This window comes from Elephas maximus, chromosome 7 (genome assembly GCF_024166365.1).
Source record: "Elephas maximus indicus isolate mEleMax1 chromosome 7, mEleMax1 primary haplotype, whole genome shotgun sequence".
Classification (NCBI taxonomy): Eukaryota; Metazoa; Chordata; class Mammalia; order Proboscidea; family Elephantidae; genus Elephas; species Elephas maximus.
Window position 1 is genome coordinate 38,714,199 of NC_064825.1, and position 8,831 is coordinate 38,723,029.

The window sequence follows — 8,831 nt, forward strand, 5'->3', positions numbered from 1 at the left end:
CACTGCTTTGTTGACCAGGGCATTGTGGTTCTGCATTTGTCACGTTACAGGCTCTGCATAAGTGACCAATGTGATTATCTTTCACTCTGCAGAGAGGTACTATTCTTGTTTTTAGAGGAATAAAGCGCTCGAAGGTGAAGTAATTTAGCCATGATCTTATAGCTGATAAACAATACAGCCAAGATTTAAACCCAGCTCTGTTGACATTAGAGCCCTTACACTATGTTGCCTCACTACTGGCTGTATTTCTGGAATAGACTGAAGATTTTGTAATTCATGGCCTGATATATAGTTGTAGAAGTTACATTTATTTATTAAGGGGATCTAGATTAGAAAGTAATAAAATTGGGGAATTAGGAGGAAATTCAATTCTCCTAATACCAGGTTGGGTAATTTTGAGAGCAGAAAAACCAATGGGGGTTTCAATGATACAGAACTTTATTTCTTCTGACTTTGGCTATGTGTTATGGAAAGAAGAACTTTAAATACATATGACCTATATTAGCAGCAGACTGTGAAACTTGACAGTTTGAATCACAAATTTGAAAACTAGAAGGGATATTGTAGAACATTTAGTATAACTCTATCTTTACAGTTGGAAAAGTGAGAGCCAGAGAGGTTAAAGAACCAGAGGTCACATAAATAGTGGTAAAGTGGAGACTAGAACCAGTTCTTCTAGCTCTCAGGTCTGTATGCTTTCTGTTGTATTTATTTGTTGTTCATAGGAATGATAACTAAGCTTAGGTACTTATAGTTGCTTTGTAAGGAGTTATAAAAACTTTTGACGCAGCTAATCTGAAGCTTGGAGCATGGTCCATTTCCTGGGATGGGCACTCTCCCCATCCCTCACCCCGTGTATCCCCACCCTGAGCTTTATTGTATTTTGAAACTGTTCCAACATACAGAAAAGTTGAAAGAAGTGTACAGTGAATATCCATATACTATCACCTAGATTCTACAATGAATACTTTGCTGTATTTGCCTTTCATATAACTTTCTGTTTATCCATCCCTCTATCCATCCACCCATCCATCTTATTTTTCTGGAAGCATTTCAAACTAAATTTTGGAGATCAGTCACTTCGCCCTAAATGTGTGGTATTAACTGGAGTTCAATATTTGTTTAAGGTTTCTTTCTTTTTTTTTTTGAAGTAAAATTTACATACAGTGAAGTGCACAAATCTTAAGTGTGTCATTTCATGATTTTCGACAAATGCATATATACCTATGTAATCCATGGAAACCCTGGTGGCATAGCGGTTAAGAGCTACAGCTGTTAACCAAAAGGTTGGCAGTTCGAATCCACCAGGTGCTCCTTGGAAGCCCTATGGGGCAGTTCTACTGTGTCCTATAGGGTCCCTGAGAGTCAGAACTGACTCAACGGCAATGGGTTTTTTTGGTATGTAATCCATACCCCTCTCAGGATATAAAGAATATTCCTAGAAAGTTCCTGCAATTTTGTGTTCCCTCCAAAAATGTGTGTCAATGATTCCCAGTATTGTGTGATTACCATGCTCCTTTCCAGTCAGTCCCCACCTCCCCTGGCAATCAGTATTTTGATTATTTTCCCCATAGATTAGTTTTGCCTCTTCTAAATGCCTCAGATAAGTGGAATTTACTACGGGTAGCCCCCAGTTTATAAGGTATTCAAGTCACAACGAACCGAACATGATGACTCTCTGGATTTTTTGTTGTTTAATACATTTTATCATTAGTAGTATGTACTACATACAGCGTTGCAGTGCATAATTTGCTGATGTTATTATTCTCAGATGTTCAAAGATCAGATTTATAAAGGTACTGATAATAAAAGGCAATGATAGTGAAAACCGAAAAAAAAAGAGAGGTATTTGACTTACGTCAGAACTGACTTATAAGGGAGTCATCGGAAAAGAAACCCATCGTAAGTCGGGGACTACCTGTACGTGCTGTCATATAAAGTTTCTTTCACTTAGTATAATGTTTGCAAGAGCCATCTACTTTGTAGCCTATGTGAGTGTTGTTCCTTTTTATTCCTCAATAGTAATTGTGTTAGGGGTTCCCAAGATTACCCCCAGGTTTAATGATTCACTAGGAAGACTCACAGGCCTCATCATATGGTTGTGCACATGACCATGATTTATTACGGTGAAAGGATACAAAGCTGTCTTGGTCATCTAGTGCTGCCACAACAGAAATACCACCAGTGGATGGCTTTAACAAAGAGAAATTTATTATCTCACATTCTAGTAGGTTACAAGCCCAAATTCAAGGCGCCAGCTCCAGGGGAAAGCTTTCTCTCTCTGTCATCCCTGGAAGAAGGTCCTTGCCATCAGTCTTCCCTTGGTCTGGGAGCATCTTAGTGTAGGAACCTCCGGTTTAAAGGATGTGCTCTGTTCCCGGCACTGCGTTCTTGGTGGTATGAGGCCCCCCATGCCTCAAAGGAGATTAGCTTAAGACACTATCTAATCTTGTAGATCTCATCAGTATAACTGCCAGTAATCCATCTCATTATATCGTAGTGATAGGATTTACAACACATAGGGAAATCACATCGGATGACAATGGAATACTGGGTATCATGACCTAGCGAAGTTCACAGATATTTTGGGGGGACACAATTCAATCCATGACAGAAGCATAGTCAGCAAAGGGAAAAAGCACATGGGGCAAACCCCGGGGGAAGCTAAGCACAAGCTTCCAAGGGCCCTCTCTCAGTGGAGTCACACAGGACACACTTAATTCCCTCAGCAACGAGTTATGACAACATGTAAGAAATGTTATCTACCAGGGAAGCCCATTAGAGACTCAGTGCCCAGGGTTTTAGTGGAGGCTGGTTATGTAGGCATCCTCTGCCTAGCGTGCACCAGAATTCCAGACTGCCAGAAGGAAAATCAGTGTTCAGCATAAGCCACATGGTTTTTATAAATAGTTTAGGCATAGTGAGCCTCTCTCATCAGTTAGAGTAGTGGGAACTCTCCCAAAATCCAAGTTCCCAGACGTCAGCCAAGGACCAGCGTTGTAAGCAGCCCTTTCCAACGATAGTAGTTCAAACCTCCTATGTGAACTCTTTTCTGCGCGGTAACTCATTCTGTAAATATACCACAATTCTCCATTTTCCTGTTGATGAACACCTGGGCTGTTTCATGTTTTTGGCAACTATGAACATTTTTTACAAGTCTTTTTGTGGACATATACTTTGTTTCACTTGAATAAATACCTAGGAGTAGGATTGCTGGGTCACAAGGTAGAAATTTGTTTAGTTTTATGAGAAATTGCCAGATATTTTTCGGAAGTGATTGTAACATTTTGTCCTCTTGGAATGTTTGATTCCAAAGTATGAGAAGTGGGGTGAATTAAAGAGGCTGTTCTAAGCAAGGCCTGCACTAATGTTACCAAGATATCCTCTCAGCAGCAGTAGCCTCTTGAGGTAACACAGTCAAGGCAGAGACCCATCTGGCTTTCATCCTGGGAATCTTCGTTGACATGATGTTGTTGGTATCATGGAATAGGCAATGCTCAAATCTCAGAACTAAGCTTTCCCAAATCCCTCACCACATTTCATGGCCATTCCCAATCTCCTTTTTCATTCTTTCCTCCTCCACCCTTAAACTCCATCACACTATCAACTTACATCTCATAATTAGCAGGTTGGGCTATTTTCAAGGTTGAAAGGATAAACTGTTGAGTCTATCTTTGGGGGCCTTATCTGGTGCTCTCATGAGCTCTTGACATGCTGTAATATTTCGTACCAGCCACTTGAAAAGTACCCATCTAAATCCTTGACTCAGCAACTCCCACGAGACCTGCTCAGTATAATATAGACCTCTCCAATGTCTGTTGGAATCTATTATAGCAAAGATAGACTTATACCATAATGACATCATCCAAAAACAAATATAGGGATTCTTCCAACTTGACCCCTACCAGAGAAGGGGACTTAACCCCTATCAGAGAAAGGGACTAAGCTAAAATGAGCTATCATGTATTTTAGACTATGACATAATAAAATGGACTATGAGATAGTCATAGAACGGAGAATGTTAAGGGAACTCCATTGACCATCGCAAAAAGGTACAATCCAAGAGAATAAAGGATGAGACTAAATTGGTGAGGCAGGAGTGAGATCCCTACTACAGAATATTGCCCCCTTAAGCTTGATGCTTAGTACAGTTTACCCTAATTCCATTAGACAATTCTCCATTTTAAGCTTTCCCAACAGTCTGTGTATAAAATTTGGTTTGCAGTAAGTTAATAAAGAGTTAATGTAAATGTCCCCTATCTATGCTACATGGGCTTGTCACTGCCATACATTCGTCTTCCACTCTACGTGGAAAGGTCCTTTTATGCCCCCTCCTGCTCAGTAACGAAAAGAGACAGGTGTTACCTGTTTGGCACTCTGCTTTTGAAAACCTACCAGCCTCTGGATTAGTGAATACCCTTACCTAGGTATTTTGTTTTCTTTCAAAGGCTGGTTACAGCTCTCATCTTTAGACATGATGTTTAGAATAATTGTTCATTCTTCTGTTTAATAATGTGTAATAATTTTAAAGAATGTTAGACTGAAAATTTAAGCTAGTCTCCTGTCACCGCTTATATGAGAATCCTGGACTTTGTTTGTAATTATATTATTCTGCCACCTAAGAGGAATTAAAGAGTCCCTTGAGGGCTGGATTTAGAATCTTAAACATATGAAGTGATAAAAATAGTATCATAGATTACTTAGAAGTATTCTTTCTAAGGGAAGTATCCAAAGCTGTCATGTTTTATTTGTGCGGTATATGTATTTGTGCGCTTCTCAATTTATACAGCGATAATTGTGTACTACAGGTATATTACCTATATCACAGCACTGGTGATTGATAACTGGACAGAAAGTCAAAATCAAAAGCATATTAAGCAGAAGCTTTACTAGGCCACATCATATTTGGTGTGTAAGTGGCTATCACTGACCAAGTCACTGCCCTGTTGCTTTCATTGGTTCCATGGTGGCAGCAAAAGTTTTTTATTTTCTTAAGTTTCACTTGGCAAGCCCATGGTTTTGTTAATGAACACTCAGAACAAATTGCTAAAGTTTTTTATTATAATTTCTTCCTCTAAAGTGGCAGCATCAAACATTGATAACATACATTGTTGTATATGTGTGTGTATGTTTGACAGTGGCTTTGGACTTGCAAGATGCATGCTAATACATAATAATATATATAAAGCCCTCACTTTCTGCAGGCCCTTGCTGGGCACTTGTGTATGTATCATTCAGTTTAAATCGAGACCTCTCAGGGATAGGTGTTATTTATTTATTTTATTGTACATATGAGAAAACAGGCCCAGAGATATGAGGTAACTTGTTGAAGTTCAAATAGCTAATAGTTGGCAGAGTTGGCACTCAAACTCAAATCAGACTTCAAATTCCCTCCTCTTTCTACTACATCACAGGATATTTATAATTTTCAGAAGGAAGGAAAAAAAAAAAAAACCCCAAGTTAAAAAAAAAATCCCTTTAGTACTGATTAGGTTTTGTTAGTGCAAAAGTATGTGTGTTTGTGTGTGTGTGTGTGTGTATTTAAGCCTTGACTACAGGATTGATGTTTTTGACAGGTTTTCCTGATGGGTTATGACTAGCATGCTTGGCCAGCATCACTGTGATTTAATAACCTAATTTAAACAAGAAACTACAACCCAAACAATGGCTCTGATTCAGCAGATAGGAAAGTGAGGAAGTACTTGTTATCATTTGTCAGTGAATTTTTATTTTTATGCATTTTGAACCATGGGTCATGCTGCAGACACTGTCGGAAAACCCTGTCGGAAACCCCTGTCACTTCCTGAGCATTGACGGCCTCTTCCTTTGAGGGAGCAGCTTATACAACAATTTCAAAAAGCAGTGATGGTGACTCCCTCCTCCTTGGCGTGGGATGCTTCCTTTCTCTTGAACAATTGATTTTAAATGACAATGATCAATGCTGCCAGTGCAGACTAAAACAGATTCATTGTTTGCCGTTTTATGTAGTTTAATTTCTAAAAAAAACAAACTACCCTTTGAAAGAGAAGGAAATTCATATTTACTGAGCACTGCTCTTTAAGCTCTTCAAGGACAGCAACTTTATGTCTCACTCATCAGTGGATCTGGGATGCCTGCCAGAGCACCAAACTCTGTAAATGTGGCACTGAGCTGAAGGAATGACTCTGTGTGTGTGTCCTGTTCTGTGGTATCACAAATATTAAATGCAAATATCCTATATTAGGCAAGTTATAGAAGAGTCAGTTGCTGTTACTAGTGTACAGCTAGTGTTTTGGTCTGTCTCTGACGAATGTGAGTATCACATGGTGAAACAGATGTTGGCTGTGATGCCACGGGGGCTACTTTCCAAAAAATACAGGTCATGGTCTTTAAAAATTTTTGGAAGGACTTCCCAGGGTTCTATAACATTGGTAAATTCTCTTATTAATTTGAATTGATAGTCATTTATTTGTAGACTTTTTCTCCGTCCCACTCTCCACCCCAGCCAAATACACACATACGTTTACTCTTTCCTCTTGTTCCTTCTGCAGATATTTATTCTGTAGATCCTTCTTTGACCTTCAGGGTACATGGCCATATCAAGCCTTCACTTTCTGTAGGCCATTGCCAGGTACTTGCACGTATATTTTCCAACTTAAACTATTGTAAGACCCTTCTGGGATAGTTGTTATTTTTTCCCTTCTGTTGTTCAAAGATGTCATCCTTCAGGAAACTCTTCTCTGTTAGTTGGAAAAGTAGTGGGAGATTTCTGTGTTCTATTGCTCCTGTTTCACTTTTCCAATTCATTTACCATGCTTCCCACTTCTCTGCTTACACATCAGACAAGTGCAGGTAACTCTAGTTGATATTATGGATTCCATGTGCTTCTTTTTTTAAATTCCAAACTGACTGACCTTTGCCTCTCAGGATATCTTGACTGCTTTTTAAGGCATAATCAAAGAATTAAATCTGCTAGAAAAAAACCTCTAATTTTTTTATTGACGTTATGTGCCAGGTGCTACAGATTGGTTGGCTCCTTGTTTTGTACACAGCATGTTGGTATGTGGCTTACACAGTGTGGGTATCTCTTTGCTCGGAATGGGTTGTCTTTCTTCTCTGCCTGGTAAACTCCTGTTCTTCTTTCACTGCTCAGGTCTTACATCACCTTCCCTGTGAAGCTTTATGGGACTGCTTTGCTTCTCTTCCTCGGGCTGGGTAATTGACTACTATCTCCATTGTGCCGTCTCTCAAGGTGCTTAGACAGTTATTTGCCAGCTGGTGAGTGGAAGCATTCCAATAGTTTAAAAACTTGTTGAGTATCAACCCTCGTTCTCCCAGGTAGTAAACAAGAATAGGACGCTGCTTATACTGTTTAGCATCTTTCGTGTGAAGGATATCTCTCTGCGGTTCAGAGGTATAGGTGTCTAAAAGAAGTTAAACTTTTATAGCATATATTAATGTTGTTAAAGGAGCCTTGGTGGTGCAAATGGTTAGGAGCTCGGCTGCTAACCGAAAGGTTGGTGGTTTGAACTCACCCAGCAGCTCTGTAGTAGAAAGACCTGGTGACCTGCTTCCGTAAAGATTACAGCCAAGAAAACCCTATGCGGCAGTTCTGTTTTGTCACATAGAGTCGGCATGAGTGGAATTGACTTGAAAGCACCTAACAACAACATTAATGTTGTTACATAAGACTCTAAAATTCCTCTGATTTTTTTCACATTTCTGTTAATAATAACACTCTCTTCCTGTCCACCTAGGATGGAAAACTTAGGAGTCATCCAATTCTCTCACCTTCACCTCCACACCAAAATCCAATCAATCACCAAGACCTTTCCATGATTCCTTCCAAGTTTCTGCTCTTTCCTGTACATCCCCAAGATAACCACCTTGAAACAGGCCTATGTAATTCCTGGTTAAACTATGACAATAGTCTGTTCAGTTCCTCTGCTCCTTCAGATTCAGTCCAAGCAGCCTACACAATATTTTTTTCTCCTCTTCTCTCTTCTAATAGACTTCTTACTGGGCCCTGCTTAAACCTCACCTCTAAAGGGAAGCCACCTTCGACTGACCCAGCCCAGCATAGCTGTCCTTTCCCCGGGCTCCCATAGTACTTACTGTCTGTAGCATTCATTTGGTTTTTAACTCTGCTCTACTTTATGAGATTGCTTTTGTTGTCTGAACTGTAATTACGTCTTAGAATGTAATATAACAGGTAGTTGTCCCTCAAGTAGAGAGCACGCATGCCCTAGAACTAATTCACCCATGGGGGCATAATGGTTCAGGCCACTTAGATTTTTAAAATTTCTTTATAAAAAGAACTTCAAATTCTGTAGCTTTGTTGCTTAATAATATGCAATTGTGTAGCTTAGTGGCTGGATAGCATGCAGTTTTTTAAAGAAAAATGCTGACCATGACCCACAAAATTGATTTCATAACCCACTAATGGATCACAACCTCCATTTTGAAATACACTTTTTTTTTTTTTTTTTTTCCTTATCTAGAGTCTCTGGGCCTTACATAGATGAGTGTTTCTCCCATCGTGGAGAGGTAAGGCATGGAAGGACACGTGTAATGTATTGCCAAAGAGGTATATCCCGTGAGAGTTCAGAGGAGGGACAGTTGCATGGTGAAAACTATATGCTGTTGTAGGAAGAATGATGATTCTGTTTTGGGGAGAAGGGACTTGGGTGTCTCTTAGCAGAGCCTTACAGATTCTCCCCAGTTTGAGCCTACTTTCCTGTATATTTCTTTCAAATCATTTCTTTCAGAGTGATTTTTTTTGCACGGGGAGGTGGAAGGAATACACGTTTATTTCCTCCTCTTGTTTTCCTTAGCTTTTATTTGTTCACTAT

The 8,831-nt window shown here is 39.5% G+C and overlaps 1 protein-coding gene across 6 annotated transcripts in view; it reads left to right on the forward strand.

Annotated features, from left to right (window-relative positions):
• The window catches only part of PRCP (prolylcarboxypeptidase), a 103,058-nt gene that overhangs the window by 15,318 nt on the left and 78,909 nt on the right, over nucleotides 1-8,831 (forward strand). For 2 of the 6 annotated variants that reach the window (XM_049889643.1, XM_049889645.1), the window contains exon 2: nucleotides 8,481-8,526. The exons of 3 other annotated variants lie outside the window; for them this stretch is intronic. The gene's annotated coding sequence lies outside the window, so the exon portion shown is untranslated. Of the gene's footprint in view, nucleotides 1-8,480; nucleotides 8,527-8,831 lie in introns of those variants that run through there. One more of the 6 variants, XM_049889641.1, reaches the window with a different exon arrangement.